This window comes from Phymastichus coffea, unplaced genomic scaffold (assembly GCF_024137745.1).
Source record: "Phymastichus coffea isolate CEN01 unplaced genomic scaffold, Cenicafe_Pcof_1.1 PCOF00012, whole genome shotgun sequence".
Lineage (NCBI taxonomy): Eukaryota > Metazoa > Arthropoda > Insecta > Hymenoptera > Eulophidae > Phymastichus > Phymastichus coffea.
Genome location: NW_026706823.1, coordinates 1,611,210 through 1,630,586, shown reverse-complemented (window position 1 = coordinate 1,630,586; position 19,377 = coordinate 1,611,210). Strand labels below are relative to the sequence as shown.

General features: G+C 46.0%; 1 protein-coding gene across 1 annotated transcript in view; it reads left to right on the top strand.

Annotated features, from left to right (window-relative positions):
- Positions 1–19,377, top strand: part of LOC131672542 (major facilitator superfamily domain-containing protein 6) — a 671,294-nt gene that overhangs the window by 223,596 nt on the left and 428,321 nt on the right. The gene's annotated exons all lie outside the window — the stretch shown is intronic.

Here is a 19,377-nt window from a genome sequence, read left to right as displayed (position 1 = left end):
CGAAATACAAACTCAGTGAAATTAAAAGATGAGTAGTCCGAAAATTTGGGGCGCCCGACATTTTGATTTTCTGATTACTCAACACATTAATACGGGCCGAAAAGTCAATGTCCAAACAGAGACTCGACTTTTTGGCAGTTGATTCGCGACGCGCGACTACTCAATAGCATTAAAATTTATTAAAGTTCTTACGAGCTGATTCGCGACGCGCGACGGCTGAATAACGTACAATTTATCTATTGTTATTTTTGAGAAATCATTTCTGTTCTTGAATAAATAAATAATTACTTAAATCGAGTGTTCGCGCATCATTACCGACTGACCTCACATATACTTCATCGATATAGAGCTAAACAGCCAATTTAACTCGAAATAATAACCCAGGTAAGTTCCTGTCACTATAATAATTATTATTAAATGAATGATCATACATACTCTAAAACTACACGTCACGGCTACGTAGTCGCGATGTAACAACCATAATATTTCTCACAATCAACTTCAAATCTTAAAAGGTCATCATCACATTTTTCAAGTTCTCTCTCAGTTTACGCAGGCTGTAGTGCAGTGAAAGCACTATTTACTAGTAAGCTGTAGTGCTTTAAAGCTTCTTCAGGGAAAACATTGTGTAACCATGGTAAACTAAAATACCAAAGCCACGATTTGATTTCAGAGGCCTTAGGTTTAAGAGATCCTTTCATTATACCACTTCTCGGCATTCTGTGAATTTCTTGAGTAGGTGTTATGTGCAAAAACCTTTGTTCAATAAAATCTACATGTTTCTTGCTTAATTTAAATTGCGAATCGCCATTTTCCACTCATTCCAAATTTGAAGAGCACTTCCAAGGCATATCGCATGTAAATACTCATACGGAAAAGACCATACCATATCAAAATGAGGTAATTGTGATATAACAGATGCACCTTTCACTCCGTTAGTTATTTTACCTGATTTAGAAACTGATAGGACTTTTTTTTGTGACTATCGTTAGTTCTTTAGATCTTAGTTTGATTTATAGGATAACGTACACTGCGTACGCTAGTATTGTACTCTCCAAGCTGATATCCCCAGCTACAACCGTAATAACCATTCAATTAAATTCTGTTCTGAACGATAGGACGACAACGGAGTCTACGGGACATGCGTGGGTACAAAATTTAAACACGATTTCGTTTCCTTTATAAGACATTGCTATGCCCTCAGTATACAACTCATTCATTTGATTGACATACACTTCAGAAAGATATATATCAAGTAAATTACTGCGTGGTTCCGTTTCTGTCAATAGTAGACCACTTTGTAATACATTTCGAAATCGCAGTTTTGGAGATAAATCATTTAATATAATTTGTACAGGCCAGAATCCTCTTTAACCGCTCTTAGTTAGTGGTGCTCTATCTGTATTCATATTAACGGTTAGCATAATATCAAAATCACTTGAATCAGCTATTATAATTGTATGAATGGATCCAGCATTTACACCTTTGGTGTAATGGCTATTGGGATTTCTAGATTGTACATTACTTAAGATATCATCTATTATAACAGGATCAGTTAATAATAGTCGTATTTGATATTTTAGGTCTACGCGTAAAAAGTAATTTGATGACCTTGGTGTTATTTTAATTTTGGCTCTGCAATTGTGACAAACGATTTCTTTGTTTCTACATTTTTCACTAGCTTTAACAGAATAAAGTTTCACATCCGTACATTTACTGCAATAAAAATTGTAAGTAACATGTTCATCTTGCGATGAAAAATATTTTTTCATCATGTGTTTAGAGAGATTTAGATCATCAAACTTTTTACGAGCAAGAACTTTTGTGAATTTACCTAATTTTATTTTTCCTTCATCTGATAGTTTTAGATCTAGTGATAATGCCGTTATCATTGTAATTACATCGCGTACTTTTAAATTGGATTCATGAAACATAGTTTGATCAAAAACGTCTATTATCTGATTTGTAAAAATGTCATTACTTTCACTTTCGTCCATTTCAGACTGAATTTCATCATCATCGCTACATAAAGAGAAATTCTGAAAACTACAATTCTCGTCGCCGTCGTCGTCTTTAGATGGAGTTGCATGCATATCCGGTGTTGCTACATACTCGTCAGGTCGGGGACTATTTCTGTTTGTTGAAAGTTGTTCTTCAGCAACCTGATTAATTTCATCAGCGTTATTTGTATAAATACGACTACGTTCTTCTTGACTAAGATGATCATGTTCTGACGAAGAGCTTGAAGAATTTTTAGGACTTTGAAGTGTTGAAACTGTTGCCTTGAATCCTATGACAGAAATTTATAAATGCATAATTAAGTAATAATACCATAATTCTGAAAGTGGATCGACGCTTATTCGGCGATATTTACGCTTGTATAATATGATTGAAATCTATTAAAAGCAGTTAAAAAGTATTGAAAGATTTTAAGAATTGTCGTGAGCTATTAAAAATTATAAAAAATTCATTATTATAAACGTTTTTTGATAAGCCTAAGATGAACGATTTAGGATTCATGGATTGATAGGTAAGTAAAGTACCAAATATTAATTAACCGGTCATAGAGAAGTGTACGGGCGCGCGAGTTGAAAAACAAATTCACTTTGCGTCGGCAGTTGAGCCAGGCGCACATTTTCAACAACCTACCTAACACATTTTCAGGGAACCTATCAACAACGTCAGCTCACAAGTCTTCCGTTGCTTTAGTTTACGAGTCCCATCCTGATATGTATGCCGCTCTGTAGCATTACGAATACGGTAGACACGAAGTTCAAAGGGCTTTTATGTTGTAAAATCAATGGCCAATTTCATCAGCATAAATATTTGGCTTATATGAATTAAATGAACGTAAAATATTTAAACTAAATATTATTTCCGAGATAAAGACATTTTTTTTCCTTTCCTTCATCTCATCGTAAATGTTAAAATATTTATATTGATTTTGGAAACTTTAAGACGATGAACGCATGAGCATTAATTCCGCGTGCTCCAACCCGGAATAATAAGGTGCTGCTAATTGCATCGTGTTGTTCTCAATGGATATTTACTAGAATCACTAAATGTCGAGAATAACATTTATTAATTAAATCTTAACGTTTTTAAAGTAATTCTTATAATGTTGAGAAACAAATGTATTTTTGGAAGTTTTTTCATACTTGAACTGAATTTTTGGCTTATTATGAACAATAATCACGAATCTGAATTTCTTATATTTTATATATATATATATATATATATATATATATATATATATTATTTTGCCCATTTTTAAACCATGTAAGCAGGCTGAAATTATAATAAAATATACGCTATGTATATTATTCTTTAGGCATAGGAGAGTATATATATGCAAAAAAAACCCTGCTTTATTTTTTCTCCCAGGACACCTTCAAAGTAAAGATTTTAATATTTATTTCGAATCTAGAGATAACACGCTCGACCTCATTCGTTTCATTTAATGTTCATTAATATTTATAAGTACATTTTCGACAAATTATTAATTTATTTATAATTGAATACGACAAAATTACTATACTATACAATAATTTATTAAAATAATTTTTCGTTTAATATTTTTATTGTCTTGTCTCTTTTACTTTATTTATTTAAAGCTAAACTTTCGTATCGAGTAGGAAAAGATTCTATAATAATTTTTATCTAAATATCGCTCCCTTTTCTTCTTGAAATTTAGCACAAAACTTACTGTAATTCCAGTATTTTTATTATTAATTATCGATTAAATAATTCGCAATGATTTGTTTTTAAATAAGAAATTGAGAGAAACTGAAAATAATTCATCAGTAATACATATCAAATTAATCATTAGAATCTGAAAATATTTATTATCTGTAACGAGTGTCACTCGTTAAAGGTGAAACCTAAGCGCCTCTATCGTGTGGGGCGACGTATAAGACAAACGAGCGAAAAAGTGGGAGAGAGGAGAGAGATTAGGGCGCCGACCAGCGCGTGTTAGGCGCGCGTAGCACGGAACAGTAGGAATAAGGGGAAGGGGAAAGAGAGCGATTAGGCCGCCGGCCGGCGTGCGCGACAAAGGAGTGAGGAATGCGTACGATTAGTCAAGTCCGGACCTGCGGGCAAGAAAAACCAGAGTGACGAGTGAGTGCACTGGAAATTGAGGGAACGTCTCGACCGATATTGCGCGAAGACTCGGTGGTTCACGCTCCAGGGGAAGGTCATTCGCTGCCCATTACTGCCAGTTGCCCAGCGCGATCTAAGGCAACAGTTGAGGATCGCGGGCAACTGCGACCCCGGGCAGGGATAACCTTGACCCAAAGGCGTGTGGCGAAGAAGGGCCGGAAACCGACGCTAGTTGCGAATACCGTCGAGGATACCCCTGGCAGCAGTAACTCGATCCCGCAGCGTAAGTTCCCGACATTGATTGTAAGTGCGCGTGGCCAGAAAGCGAAACTAAACAGTGCGCGTCCTTCTCTCTCTCTCATCGCGAGCGCGATATACCCTGCGAAATCTCTCGGCCACGGCGTTACCTTTGTATGACCTAACGCGGCAAAGAAGAATAAATTTGTAAATCTTGCGACAACTGGCTGAGACTTTTCCTTTCGAACTCCCTTTGGTTTTCCTCTCCTATCGCCCATAACAGAACCTGCCCGACCTTGAGTCACTGGGCAACCCGAAATCGCCGCACGTGTCCTCCACGTGTGGGCTTTCTCGGGCTCTAGGGCGAACGGGTAAGATTTCTATTCGCGTCCCGAAAGTAATCCCCCGTTACAGTGGCGCCCAACTAGTGGTAAGGGTAAGGAGTGGAAACCTCCATCAAATACTCGCGTTTCTTTTACAACCCGAGAGAGAAAGACAAAGATAGGTCAAACAAACAAACTGTAAGAGCGCACGTGTAAAGCTCGAGAACACGCGACTCAAAAATACAAGTTCGCCGGAAAAATTCCAGCCTGATCGAAAATAAAAATTGCGTAACTCTTGTAAGGCCGGGAGTACATAATAACAACACCGAGCAGACAGGACAAAGAGCGGTCACGAGTGAAACAAAGGCATTAAATTTCAAGAATTTGATAGAGCTAGGCTTGGGCCGATGTAAACATCGGCCGAGGTCGAACTCACAATAACATAACAACCGAAGACACAATCCTAAGAATTTCACTCGAATATTACTTTTTTGCTGTTTTACCTTTTTTCATTCAACCGCCCAGCGACGAGCTTGTACAGAACGGCGCGCCCAGGAAACTAACAATAATTTCCCCAGCAAATAGCTGACGAAATTAATAGGTAGGATAATTGTTAACAAAAAGCGGCGGTTGCGATCACGACGCTCTTAGGAAGCTCGATTATAATTCGCTTAGCAAAAACATGGATGATGCACATAGTGCACCATATGGCCAGCCTTGCGGCTGGCCAGGTCACCTTGTGCAAAAATCTTTTGTCAAAGCGGCGGACAGTAGTTGTCTTCCTCAACAGAGAGTGGAGACTTCTCAAACAAACACTTTGTTGTTTTGGCAGAGGATGTCGTAAACTTCTCTCACCTGTACGGGCATGAGCAAATACAAATGCTGAAGTACAAAATGCGTCACCGATTGCCCTCGACAAGCAACTAATGCTAGTCGACCCGAAGTGAATGCAATGTGTATTTGAACGAAGACTTGCAATCACATGTGCGGATGTGTGTACCTTCACGTGGTGGGGCTGAAAACGCTGTTTCTGTAAAGAAACAGTAGGCAAAACACACAACGCTCGCCCCTAGGGCAAATGGCCAATAGGCTAAACGACAAACAACACAGACCATGACAGCACGTGGTGAGGTGCGGCCCGTAAACGCCCAAACATTCAACGTGGAGTCTACCGCACCCCAAGGGCTCAACTCAAGCCTAGAAAAGTCAAAATCCGGGAATCACTTGAGGGGAAATCTCTTGGGATTGTGGTACCACGCGCCCTCTTAGAGGACGGGAGATCGCTCCGGGAGCTAGTTGCAGTGGACCAATGGTCCCGGCAATCCGAATCTAATTCGGATAGATAAGAAATTACTCCCTATCGACTGGCAATCGGTAGGTGCCACTATTGTGGGTAAAGAGTCGTGGCCGTGGTCATAGCAGCCACCCAAAGTTCTTTGCCTCGAGCTCCGGGAGTAAGGCCAGACACCTTGTGTGAGAAAACACAATTTTAACGCTAATCTCGAACGCTAAAACACCTGATTTTAACCTGGATCTCGGAAATTGATTTGAATAAGTGGCATGACTGGCACGAATATTGAACACTGCCTGGGGAGTCGCCTTGTCGGCTAGGCGAGACCCCGCCCCTGACCCAAGTCAGAAAATTAATCGAAAGAGCAGAGATCAATATCAGCGAGTCATAAAAGCCTTCCATGGAAAGCGAAATCCGAGACTCAGGAAAAATCAGAACACAACCCTTCGAATGACGGATACCCACCAGCGTGAGCGGGGACGACCGAAACGCAATGGGAAGACATGCCCCGGCACGTCGAAATGATGGACCTGTGAGTCGTGGGAGAAATCCCTTACTACAGGTACGCAGGGTGGGATGTATTTCGAACGCGAGCCCAGGAGGGGAGGTTTAGTTGGTTGATCGTCTTAGGAATCTTCCTCTGGCTGTCCTGGCTGAGTCTCTCTTCTGACATCCCAATTTTGGGTTGGCCTCTGCGGGGTAGTGGTACCAGGTCAAGCAAATCTCGTAAGATTTGTACGCTGCGTGCTTCCGACGCAGTAGACGTTGGGGCAACTAGAGTCCCGTCGCGCCCAAACCGAGGGTCAAGCCTTTAGTTCCGCTCTCCTTGAGCGTTGAACCTTAAAAAGATCGGTACTCCTCTCGAGGAGGTCGCCGCCTTAGATGAAAAAGGTTCCGACTCGCTGTGTGCGTCAGGGATGTCGCAGCAAACTTGACTTCCGGATCTCCAAAAATGTTTGAAAGCGAAGGAGTGAAAGACAGTGGGCTATGCCAACCTGTTGGCGCCCAGTGAGAAGGGTGGTAATGTTTGATTACGCTGTTCCTCCCTCAAATCGGAAAAGTGTGACAACACACATACACTAACTGTTAACAAAAAGCGTAGCAGGACGCGCCTATGAGTCGCGCGCGTACAAATCGGCCAGTCAACAAAATAGCTTGTATTGTCGAAGTCATCCCGACAAATAAAAAACGACTGGCCGTCGATTACCAGAAAAAAAAGCAAATACACGTGCGCACAATAAGCGAAACCCAAAAACAGAAACAAACACGCGTTTTTGTCTCCCTGTTAATAAAGAGTTTCGCAACTGAAATGTCTAATCTCGACGATACAACATCGGAAATTGAAGCTTTCGTCGAAGGCATGTCCCAACCAGAGCTTGAGCGAACACTCAATCAACTAGAGCTCAAACAGGCGGGAGAGCGCATCGACCAGGAAGAAAGATTAAAAAACTGGTTGATGGGGGACTACACAGCAGCCGATTTCGATATAACGAAGACAGCAAAGAAGACATCGGATACGATGAGAAGGATAGCCCTCCGAACCAGATACATAGAACAAGAGTGCACAACACTAAAAAAACACAAGCAGCAGAAGCAAGTAGCCACCCTCTGTACAGGCTTATGACCGACGACGAAATTAACACAAAACTAAGCCTCACAACAGGAGCAGCAATGCAAAACGCAGCAGCAAAGAATGCGCGCGGCGAGGAAGACGATGAGTCGAGTCGCCCAAACACGCAAACATCAGAGCCCACTGACGTCGAAAAGCGCCTACAACAAACGCCACCCGAGTTGCTGAGCCTATTCGACAAATATAAAGAGCGAATAGACTATTTGGAAAAAGCGCTAACGCGAGCGATGGAAAATACATCGTCAGTAGCAGCAATGTGCCAATCAATATGCGCTACCCAAGCAATAGAAGCGGATAAATTAAATAGAGCTTTACATCGGATAGGTATACTAGAAAATGACCTCGATGATATAGTGGAAACAAGCAAGGAAAATAGTCGAAGCCCACAACCTCTGGCGAAATCGGTAAATTTCGCGGACACCTTCACGCTCCACTACGATCCCGCTCTGCCGGGCAGCACTCCCCTCCGGGCGAACCCGACACCGGGCGCTCGGTGGCCCAACGAGCGCTCCCCGGTCCCGCCCTCAGGAGGGAGTGGACAGCAGAGGACTAACGACTCCTCAGCTGATCGCACCGCCGGACAAACAAACAATTTCCCGCACAACGCGACGGCCAGTTTTGCGTTCCCAAAAGACGTCGGCAGGATAGTCCGAGGCTGGCGGAATAAATTCTCGGGGGAGGATCAGCAGAGCATCGACGTATTTTTGGAGAAACTCAAGGCACAAAGGATATCAGTGGGGCTGACCGAAGACGAAACGTTAAATGGGCTAGCGGATTTATTCACGGGAGCAGCGCAAACGTGGTACCTAAATAATAATAGAGACTGGACTTCGTACGGATATTTTATTCGCGATGCACAAGAGTGGTTCGGTACGAGTATACAGCAGCAACAACGCTTGAAAAGAGAAGCGCATGCGAGGCCGCGCGAATTTACCTGACGAAAATCCAAGCGATGATGAATAAAGTCCAACCCCCAATGCCTCAGGAAGAAGTAATGGAGTTGGCCTATTCGAACCTGCTGCCGGAAATCCAACAACACATTCGAAGGAAGGAATGCTCAAACATACGAGAGTTATGCAGACGAGCAACTGAAGTCCAGAACGATCTCCATTACGCTCAGCAGAAGCGACAAATGATCGATCCAAAGACGGCACTTTTTCCCGAGTGGATGTATCAGTCCCCTACGACTGCCACCTCCACCCAATCCCAGCCAAAAAGGACGAAAATTTCCGGCATTGGGGCGGAAAAGGGCGAGGTAAAAGAGGAGGCGAACCAAGCGCACCTCTCAGCAACGGCCGACAACAGTGGCACCGCGGCCCCTATGAGTCAAATGGAGGAGCTGCTCATGCGCCTATTGAGGGAAGAGTTGGCGAAGGCCCTCCCGCCCAATGAGGGTAGCCAGGGTCGCACCAGCCCTACAGGACAAGGAGCGAAGTTTAACCCCAAGCCCAGGAGGCCAGTGGATTATTCGAAGCCGCTCCAGTGCGGCAAATGCGGCAAATTAGGTTATAGCAAATTAGGTTATAGAGGTATTGTCCCGACTGCAATAAGCCCGCCGGGACGGGAAACGAGAGGGGCAGCGGCTAGGAGGAGCCCGGGCCGCTCCCAACGTTAAAGGGCTCCACCAGGCAAGGCAGTCGCGTGAGGAGTTATGCCGCGCGCTGCTCGTGGTCTCGCCCAGCGGTAGCGAAGCAGCGCTGAGGGATGGAGTGACGGATCAACTCTATGGTCTCGCGACAAAGGCTGACCGCGCGGAAGGAGCGTCACCAGAGGGAACCCGCCCGGAAAGTGAGGCAGTGCCTCGCTTACAAGAAAAGGAGAGTGATACGGAACCATTCGTCACAAAGGTCGAGAAGGTCCCAGAGAAGGAAGCACGAACCAGAGACGAGCAGGACCAGACGGCTTTGACACAAGGCCGAAGTAACTCGGGACGTCGTATTGAGTCGAAGAGCAACGCGGAGAAATTCACGAGCACAGACACCGTGAATAAAGGCGTGCCAAAGGATGCAAACGGCAAGTCACCGGCAGTAGGAGCCACAAGAGGGAATCGCTCTAGTAGTGGGGAATGCGACGACTACGAACCTGAAGACGAGACGAGATAGTGGTTACCCGTTCAAATTGGTAGTTTTCGAGTTCGGGCATTGTACGACTCGGGAGCATCATGTACGACGATGGGTTCGTTGGGCCAACATATAGCGGCCGAGATGAGAATCACTCTCAACGTAAGGAAAGTGGGCTCCTGCCGGCTTCCCGATGGTAGCTTTATCACTATCATAGAACATGTTATGTTGCCCTTTACGGTAGGCGGCGTAACGCGGATAGTGAGAGTAGCAATTGTTCCTCATCTGGAAAGTGAGTGCTACGCCGGTATGAATTTCATGAAGGCATTCAAAGCAATCCCCGATCCAACGGACAACACGCTACATTTGAAAGACGAGCGAGTGAGTGTGCCGATGGAGCTCGCGAGTTTGCACAGCGTACCAGAGATGGCTTCTATCGGAATCGCAGATGTGTCCGAATCGCAGCGCAAGGAGATAAAAGAGCTTGCAGGGCGGTTGTTGCCCGAGCCCGATAAAACACTGGGCTGCGCGATCGATGTGGAGCACGAAATCAGCGTGGGCGACGCCCGCCCGATTAAGAAGAGGTACTATCCCGTCTCACCGCGAGTAGAACAAGAAATGCATCGCCAAGTGAAGCAAATGTTGGCTGCAGGCGTGATAGAACCGTCGAACAGCGAGTGGTCAAGCCCCATTGTGATGGTACGCAAGGTGGACGGATCATATCGTTTTTGCATAGATTTTCGGGAAGTGAACAGAGTGACCGAACCTGACGCCTATCCAATCCCGTACATGCAGGATATTTTGCGGCGTCTGAGAAATGCAAAATATATATCGACGCTCGATCTCAGCTCGGCTTACCATCAGATCAGCCTGAAGAAAGAGTCTCGCCCGATCATCGCATTCACGGTACCGGGCATGGGTCACTTTCAATTTCGGCGCATGCCCTTCGGGCTATCGTACGCGGGGGCGACCTTTCAGAGAGCAATCGACTCAGTGATCGGACATGAAATGGATCCGTTTGCTTTCGCTTACCTAGATGACATTATAATAGTATCGGCTACGTTCGAAGATCATAAAGAACATCTGAGACGAGTACTGTTGAAATTGAAAAGCGCAGGTCTCATGGTAAACCAGGACAAGAGCGTTTTCTGCAAATCAGAAGTGAGATACTTGGGAGTGCTGGTCAACCGAGAAGGAATCAGGCCGGACCCCGAAAAAGTCAAACCCATCGTCGAGTATCCGATACCCCGATCAATCCGCAAATTGCGTAGTTTTATGGGAATGGCATCCTGGTACAGGAGGTTTATCGATGACTTCGCAACTATTGTCGAACCGTTGATAAAGCTCACGAGAAAAAAGGAACCTTACGTATGGGGCGAAGAACAACAGACGGCTTTTATGAAAATTAAAAGTCGCATGATTTCGGCCCCTATCCTCCAGCCTCCCGATACTGATGGCGATTTCGTCCTGCAAACTGATGCGAGCGACTCCGGATTGGGAGCGGTCTTGACGTAGACCGTGGAAGGGGAGGAGAGAGTGATTGAATTTGCCAGCCGGGCACTCTCCAAAGCGGAAAGGAATTTTTCAGTGTCGGAGCGGGAGTGCCTTGTGGTAGTTTGGGCCACCGAAAAGTTCAGAGCATACTTGGAAGGTTACCATTTCAAGGTGATCACCGACCATAGTTGCCTGCGGTGGCTACAAAGCATGAAAAATCCGACAAATCGGTTGGCTAGATGGGCGCTAAAGCTGCAGGGCTATTCCTTCGGAGTAGAGCATCGTAAGGGGGCACTCCATGCAGTACCCGACGCCCTATCTAGGATGTTTGAAGAAGAGGAGCCCGGGGCGGCAGTAAGCGCCCTCACTTGGGCAAATCTAACCACGGACAAATGGTTTATGGATCGTAAGAAGCAGATCATCGAGAGCTCGGAGTCGTGGTCTACGTGGAATATTGCCGGGGAAAATTTATACTTTTATTCCCCCGACCGGAACTCGTCCGACGACATGAGCGAGGACGAAAATTGGAAGCTGGTCGTGCCCAGCGAATATCGGAAAAAGGTATTGGAGGAGTGCCACGACGTCCCCACTGCCGGCCACTTAGGGCGAGAGAAAACACTCGCCCGCGTTCGGCGCTTCTACTTTTGACCCTCACTACTCAAAGACGTCCAAAATTACGTACGAGTCTGTCAGATTTGCCAGCAATGCAAGGTGGAACAGCGTCCCCATTACGGATGTATGGGACGTCGTTCGATAAGCCGCCCTTGGCAAGTCGTGGCGGGTGATATATCTGGACCGCTGCCCAGGACGGGACGCGGATATTCGTATATGCTTGTCTTCGTGGATCTTTTCACATGCTGGGTAGAGTGTGTACCGATCCGAAAAGCTAACGCTAGGACGATAGCGAAGGAGTTCCATGAGAAGATATTGACACGTTTCGGCACGCCGGAGACGTTTCTGTCGGACAACGGAACGGAATTCAAAAACCGGTACTTCGACGAATATTTGTCGGAGCAAGGTATCCTTCATGAGTTGACGTCCATTTACTGTCCGAGGGCGAACCCTACGGAGCGTTATAACCGCACTCTCAAGACGATAATTAAGTCGTATCTCGAAGGACGGCACAATGAGTGGGACGTAAGACTCAGTGACTTGGTATTCGCGTTAAAGACGGCGAAACATAGCACAACGAAAATGAGTCCAGCGATGTTGAATTTCGGGCGGCAGCCGATCCCGCCCCATACGTTGCGCCGTACTCAAGACTCTCTCATTAGCGGAAAGGAGGACGAGAGAGAGCGGCAGAACTGGGCAGACCACCTGGGGGGGTCTGCCCGCGCTATATCGGGAAGCAACGAATAGATCAGGAATAGAGCAAGGGCGGCAGGCGAGCTTTTTCGATCGGAAGCGTCGCCCCACTCCCTTCAAAGTTGGAGATTAGGTCTGGCGAGTGAACCTCATTTTGTCCTCAACGGATAGCGGAATCACGGCAAAATTGGCGCCGACATTCGCGGGGCCTTATATGGTGAGAGAAAAACTCGGCCCCAATACATATCACCTGGCGAATCATCAAGAGGACCTCGACGGAGTAATCCATGCCGAAGACTTGAAGCCCTTCTATCAAGAGGGGGACGAAGGAGACGACGAGCTTACCCAACCGCCGAAGTGCGACCCGCTCCAGGAATGTAATCAGCCACCGCGAGACGAAAACGCGGGTCCGGACAGTGAGACACTGCCTGAAAACAAGGGCGACGGCGTATTGGGCGGAGACCCAGGAGGTCGAGACCTCGTCGGACCGGTTAAGAGGGGGCGAGGTCGCCCGCGGAAAACCCCCGCCCCAGTTCTCGAATTACCGTCGGTAAGGCGCCCCCGAGGCCGACCACGAAAAAGCGTACAAGTGGTTCGCCGGACGAACGTGCGAGTTAGAGCGAGGCGAGTGAGCGAATCAATTCATTAAATCATCTAAACATCATCTCTTTCCTTCAGCCTGATGGGCTCCCTATCCTACTTCTTCATCAAAACCATATAACTCCTTTACAGGATGGAAAGCGCCCTTCACGAGGCCGTGGAATGGCTCGTTGGAGAATGTGGAACGCCTACAGCTCGAGCCCGAGAAGAGGGCCGTTTTTATCGCGGCCCGTAGGCGATTCCGAGATGCCCTACGGCGCGCTTCGTCCATCGAAGACGATGAGAGCCGAGCTTCGGAGCTGCTGGAAGCCGCGAACTTGCTGGCCGACGCCCTGTGGGCATCCCAGCTAGGGCGGGCGCTCCAACATTTATTGGACGGGGCGAAGGCTCGCTTCGCCCTTGGGTTGCAGCGCGCACGGAAGGAACCAGATCTTCCGGCGTACCTGCAGAAGACAGTACCAGAGGCAACCATCCACGAGGCTCGTGGGGCCACGGAAGGGTTACCCATAAATACCGCGGGGCGGCCCGGACTTTGCCCATCGCCCAAGAACGATCTCTGCAAGGAGTTGTTCTCGCAGTATACGAGGTGTGATCAAAAAGTAAGGTGAATTTTGAAATTTAGCAGGCTACGTCCGTTCGATCTTCGACTTTTTTATTTGGTTATGTCGGTACACTCGTCTAGAACATACGTTCCAAATTTCAGCTTTGTAGTATGTTTGGTTTGTTTGTGAGAGACATCAAGGTTAGAAGTGTTTTGCGTGCTCCACGATTTGCTGCTGTCTAAAAACATGGATCAAAGAGTTTGCATTAAATTTTGTGTGAAAAATGGAATCAAATGTTCCAAAACACTTGAAATGCTGAAAGTGGCATACGGTGAGTCTACTTTAAGCCAAAAAAATGTTTACAAGTGGTATAAACTCTTTCAAGAAGGCCGAGAAGACACCGACGACGAACCTCGTTCTGGACGCCCCAGCACATCAACAACTGATGAGAATGTTGAAGAAGTGAAGAAAATAGTGTTGGGAAATCGTCGAATTACCATTAGAGAAATTGCTGATGATATTGGCATCTCATTTGGTTCGTGCCAATCAATTTTGACGAGTGTTTTAGACATAAGACGTGTGTCAGCGAAGTTTGTTCCGAAATTGCTCAATTTCGACCAAAAGAAACGTCGCATGAGCATCGCCCAAGAGCTACTGAATGACGTCAACGATGATCCAGATTTACTCAACAGGGTTATAACAGGTGACGAAACATGGGTATACGGTAATAACGTCGAGACTAAGACTCAATCGTCCCAGTGGAGGCATTCTGGATCACCAAGACCAAAAAAAGCACGCCAAGTTCGATCAAATGTAAAGGTTTTGCTTACAGTTTTCTTTGACTGCAGGGGCGTGGTGCATCATGAGTTCTTGCCACAGGGTAGAACAGTAAATAAGGAATATTACCTGCAAGTTATGCGCAATTTGCGTGAAGCAATCCGCCAGAAACGTCCGAATTTGTGGAAAAATAAAAATTGGCTTTTGCACCATGATAACGCCCCTGCTCACACATCGTTGCTTGTGCGCGAATTTTTGGCTAAAACCAACACAGTAACGATGCCACAGGCACCGTATTCCCCAGATCTGTCCCCCTGTGACTTCTTCTTGTTCCCAAAACTGAAGAGGCCCATGAAAGGACGGCGTTTTGCCACGATTGAGGAGATAAAGACGGCATCGAAGGATGAATTAAACAAGATCACAAAAAATGATTTTTTGAAATGCTTTGAGGATTGGAAAAAGCATTGGCACAAGTGCATTATATCCGAGGGGGATTACTTTGAAGGAGATAAAATAAAAATTGATGAATAAATAAATATTTTTTGAGAAAAATAAAAATTCACCTTACTTTTTGATCACACCTCGTATACCAATGGGGACCTCCAAACCAAGGCCCAAGCCCCATGTCATCGAACTAATAGACCTCGTGGATGACGGGGAAGATGGGCAGGACACCCACACCGGGGAGGAAGAAACCTCTCCCCCTCCTAGACCATCTATGGAGGCAGAAACATCGCCGGAAACCACCTCTCCCAAAGGAGGTCGGTCAGTCCCCGGCAGGGAAACCTCGAGGTCGGAGGTGCCATGCCCCACCGAACCTTCCAGGGGAGAAGAGAGGAACGAGCCCGTAGCATCGGAGGTCCCGGACCACGCGCCCACATCAACCAAAAGTGACGGCGAAACTTCCGGCGCCATTAGAGACACTAGACCATCGTTCGACGCTGCGGAACCCGCCCGCGCGACCCGGCAGGGCCACGGAGCACCGACGCCCGACCGCCCCTTCGATGAAGAAGACTGGTCCACCTCGTCACTATCGTGGAGCGAGGCGACGTCGCCAGAGGAGCGGTGGCAAGTGATGGAGAGGGGCCTCCGGGAATTGGAAAACGCCTGGAAGTTCATTAGCCGCTTACACACGCGGGTAATGGCGAAGTTCCAGGTGTACAACGAGTTATCGGGGACCCACCCTTACGTCACGCCCTGGGTAGACCCGGTGCTGAGATGGCAGGCCTACCGCGACGCCATTGTGAGCATACGGCGAGCCCAGAAGTTCCCAGGGCAGACACCTCTGAGGATACCCGAACGCCTGACCTCAGCCACCCGGACGTCAGGGCGAAGACGAAGTCTTTCGCCCTGCAAGATAAGCGTTGATGCGTCTCCGTCGGGCCTCGGCTCGGTGAACATCACGATCAACCTGGGTGGCGGACGATCTGGGGAACGGGCGAGGGAAAAATCACGCCCTCGCCCCAATCAAGCCCCCCAGATGCAAGGTCGGGCGCACCAAGAGGTAGCCCAATCCCAACATCGTCGACCCCGCGGGAGTACGCGAAGGAAAGTCCCGGAAGGACGACCAGGGCTGCTACATGTGTGGGCATCCTGGGGTAGCTAAGTCCAGCCGGTATCCGCGGATAGAAGAACACGGAGCTATCCGACGAGACAGGAGGAAAAGGAGAAGAACCGGACCCGAAGAACAGGAGAACAGGTTGTACGACGGCGGATAGAAAGAAATAAATAAAACCAAGCGAGAAAGAGAAAAGTTCGAAGTCTGTTTCCCCTGGTCATTCAATCCCGCCGAAAATCCCTACCCGTCCATCTCTCACTCATCACATCACCAAGGCGCTTGAACGCAGATCGTCGCCGATGTCGCCCCTACATCGGTCGACTAGGGGGAGGCTGTAACGAGTGTCACTCGTTAAAGGTGAAACCTAAGCGCCTCTATCGCGTGGGGCGACGTAAAAGCCGTGAAAACAAACCAGAGAAGGAGAAGCGCCCGCGAGACGAACGAGCGAAAAAGTGGGAGAGAGGAGAGAAATTAGGGCGCCGACCAGCGCGTGTTAGGCGCGCGTAGCACGGGACAGTAGGAATAAGGGGAAGGGGAAAGAGAGCGATTAGGCCGCCGGCCGGCGTGCGTGACAAAGGAGTGAGGAATGCGTACGATTAGTCAAGTCCGGACCTGCGGGCAAGAAAAACTAGAGTGACGAGTGAGTGCACTGGAAATTGAGGGAACGTCTCGACCGATATTGCGCGAAGACTCGGTGGTTCTAAGTCCGCTGAGAATCACGCTCCAGGAAAAAGTCATTCGCTGCCCATTACTGCCAGTTGCCCAGCGCGATCTAAGACAACAGTTGAGGATCGTGGGCAACTGCGACCCCGGGCAGGGAAAACCTTGATCCAAAGGCGTGCGGCGAAGAAGGGCCGGAAACCGACGCTAGTCGCGAATACCGTCGAGGATACCCCTGGCAGCAGTAACTCGATCCCGCAGCGTAAGTTCCCGACATTGATTGTAAGTGCGCGTGGCCAGAAAGCGAAACTAGACAGTGCGCGTCCTTCTCTCTCTCATCATATTTATATAACCTCTCATCGCGAGCGCGATATACCCTGCGAAATCTCTCGGCCACAGCGTTACCTTTGTATGACCTAACGCGGCAAAGGAGAATAAATTTGTAAATCTTGCGACAACTGGCTGAGACTTTTCCTTTCGAACTCCCTTTGGTTTTCCTCTCCTATCGCCCATAACAGAACTTGCCCGACCTTGAGTCACTGGGCAACCCGAAATCGCCGCACGTGTCCTTCACGTGTGGGCTTTCTCGGGCTCTAGGGCGAGAGGTCAGAAGATCGAGCTGATTCGAACGAGCTGATCGAGGTGGCGGTCAGCCTCGCAACAGAAGGAATATCCTTTCTCTAACGGGTAAGATTTCTATTCGCGTCCCGAAAGAAATACCCTGTTACATATCAACAATATATACTTGTCTATTTTTATATAATCAATATATAAAAATTATATACATACGAGGTGTGTCCAAAAAGTAAGGTGACTTTGTATTTTTAAGAAAAAATATTTATTTATTTATCAATATATATATTATCAACGGTTTTTCCAATCCTCAAAGCACTTCTCATAAACACTTTTCGGTATAGCCTTTAGCTCTTCCAGCGATGCAGTCTTTATCTCTTCAATCGTTGCAAATCTCCGTCCTTTCATAGGTCTCTTTAGTTTTGGTAACAAGAAAAAGTCACATGGGGCCAAATCCGGTGAATATGGTGGCTCAGGCATGATTGTGGTGTTGTTTTTGGACAAAAAATATCTCACAAGCAAAGATGAGTGAGCAGGGGCATTATCGTGATGCAAAAGCCATGAATTGTTTTTCCACAATTCTGGGCGTTTTCTTCGTATTGCTTCTCGTAAACGGCGCATAACTTCAAGATAATACTGTTTATTGACCGTACGTCCATATGGTAAGAACTCCTGATGCACCACGCCATGGTAATCGAAGAAAACAGCGAGCAAAACTTTGACGATTGATCGAACTTGGCGTGCTTTTTTCGGTCTTGGCTCATCTGGGCTCTTCCATTGGGACGATTGGACTTTGGTTTCGATATCATAACCATATATCCATGATTCGTCACCAGTTATGAACCTTTTGAGTAAATCTGGGTCGTCGTTGACGTCATTCAACAGTTCTTGAGCGATGCTCATGCGACGGTTCTTTTGGTCAAAATTTAGCAATTTCGGAACAAACTTCGCTGACACACGTCTCATGCCCAAAACGTTAGAAAAATTTCATGGCACGAGCCAAGCGATATACCGACATCCTCAGCAACTTCTCTGATAGTGATTCGACGATTTTCCAGAACAATTTTCTTCACTGCTTGAACGTTTTCATCTGTTGTTGACGTGCTTGGGCGTCCAGAGCGAGGCTCGTCATTGGCATCTTCCCGGCTGTCTTGGAAGAGTTTGTACCACTTGAAACATGTTTTTTACTCAGAACAGTATCACCATATGCTACCGTCAACATTTCAAGTGTTTCGGAGCACTTTATTTTATTTTTTACACAAAATTTGATGCAAATCCTTTGATCCATATTTTTCGATAGCAAGAAATCGCCGAGCACGCAAAACACTTATAACACAATAACCCAATAACCTTTACGCCTCTCACAACCAAACAAAAAGTGCTGTACACTTGAAACTTGGTACAGATGTTCGGGAAGAAACTACTAATATAACAAAACAAAAAAATCGACAATCGAAAGTACGTTGCCCGTGAAATTTGAAAAGTCACCTTACTTTTTAAACACACTTCATATTCATACGAGTGGAATTGAATTCAATATATTTTCTTACACGATAAATATTATTATCTGTTTTTAATTGTTCCTTAAGTTCCATTGATTCAGGTTGATTTTACAATGATGTTTAGTATTGAAATTAATTGAATTTAATTAGAACCTGAGACTAAATAATAATTGAAATATTATATTTAAATGAATTTTTGTTTCTTGAAACAAATTCAATTTTGATAAAATTAACATGATTGAATTTGTAACAAAAATATGTAAAAATGTAATATAATTTACTTTTGCTTTCTACTATTCGAAGCTCCCATCTCTTTCGAATCTTACGGCAGACACCACTTTGTTTAAGACAGGTTTGCATAGACAAATTGTACCTCTTTGGTTGTACTTGCTCTTCATCACTACTATTACTGTTTAAACTCTCCATCGTATTCTTGATATACCTCAATATATGAACTAGGAGAAAAATTCACGGAGAAAGCAGAAGAGATGTGGCCGTTGGCTGCGCAGAGGTCGTGGAAGCCGGTCGAGCGTAAATGTGCGAAGTTTTCTCTTGATATTGATTTGTTGAAAATAAATTGCACTTTATATTTAACTAACTGTGAATTTATTAGCACTACTATATATAAGGCGTTCTTATTAACTAGAAAATTTATTTAAGACTAGTTGTGAAAAGAAAAAAGATATTAGTTGCGAAGAGAAAGCAGGAGAGTCGCTGCAGAGCT